At 33.0% G+C, this 1,244-nt stretch overlaps 1 protein-coding gene across 2 annotated transcripts in view; it reads right to left on the reverse strand.

The window, feature by feature from the left end:
* The window catches only part of LOC107718712 (neuronal-specific septin-3-like), a 58,873-nt gene that overhangs the window by 23,861 nt on the left and 33,768 nt on the right, over positions 1-1,244 (reverse strand). The gene's annotated exons all lie outside the window — the stretch shown is intronic.

Raw genomic sequence — 1,244 nt, forward strand, 5'->3', positions numbered from 1 at the left:
GCATCAACACTACTGCTGTTTCTGAAACCACGCCTTCTTTCTTTGCGTGCACGTTTGGGCGGCATTATGCTAATATTTCCACATAGTGACATAGACATGAACCGTTTTAGGTAGGCGTGGTTGACTCTTAACTTTTATAAAGAATATCTCTTTGGATTTGAGACTTTAGTCTTTGCAACTTTACAGATCTTCTTTATGCACCAAGAGCTTGTAACACTTCAAAGAGAAAGGAAAACCTGAAATCGCATCATATGACCCCTTTAAAACTCTCTTCGATTCAGACACACTCTGTGCGTGTTATTGTTTTAAGGTTTAAGATAAAAAGAATGCAAATTTCCCTGAATATCCAAATGATGGCAAATGTGCCATACATTTTTACAACAGTTCAACAAAAAAAAGGTAATATTAAGTGAAAATTTTACATTTTAAATGTAGCCTACATTTGAAACAGAATATTGTCATGTTTGTTCTATTTTGCAACGAAATAATAGTTCCAACGAAATCAATCCGTATCATCTGGTGTGCGTCTCCAAGCAACATACAGCGGTGTTTCATTAGTGAACGAATCTGCAGCTTTGGACAATTTGATTAAATAACCCATTCTTAACTACAGCATTTTGCTTCGTTACTGAATGAATGAATGAATGAATGACGCGACGCCTGACTCATTAAGACAGCGACTTGACGCCACCTTGGCGGTTTTATTTTTAAATCTACAAGTATCACTTCGATTTGCCATCATTTATTGCTTTATTTATTATATTAATAATACACTTAATGGAATGTTAAGAATATGACATAAAACATGACATACAATCAATAAGGATAGAAAATATTTGCCTTTATAAAGGTAAAAAATGCACCTGTAAATCAATTTAAGGGGGCAAATATTGTCCTTTAATAGAAAAGGTGTGACTGCGGTCTAAGTGGAAGAGAGGGGGTACGCAGAAGAATGTTAAATGTTCATTCATCCAAATTAGAGCAAGTTATTTATTTTTCATTGGCTCAAGTTAAAAAATATAGATGTGAATCATTACCCTACATTTTTTAAATTGGATGAATGAAACATTTTTTTCAGCGCAGAAGAATGTTAAATGCCCCAGGGGTACGCCGCTGTAAAACGTTTGAGAATCACTTATTTATATTATATATATTAATATTATATTATATTATTTTACAAATTCAAATGTACAAAATTAGTTGCATCAAAAATGTTGAAAATGATCAAACATGACAGATCAGAT

Source organism: Sinocyclocheilus rhinocerous, unplaced genomic scaffold (assembly GCF_001515625.1).
Source record: "Sinocyclocheilus rhinocerous isolate Xijiao unplaced genomic scaffold, SAMN03320098_v1.1 scaffold1715, whole genome shotgun sequence".
Lineage (NCBI taxonomy): Eukaryota > Metazoa > Chordata > Actinopteri > Cypriniformes > Cyprinidae > Sinocyclocheilus > Sinocyclocheilus rhinocerous.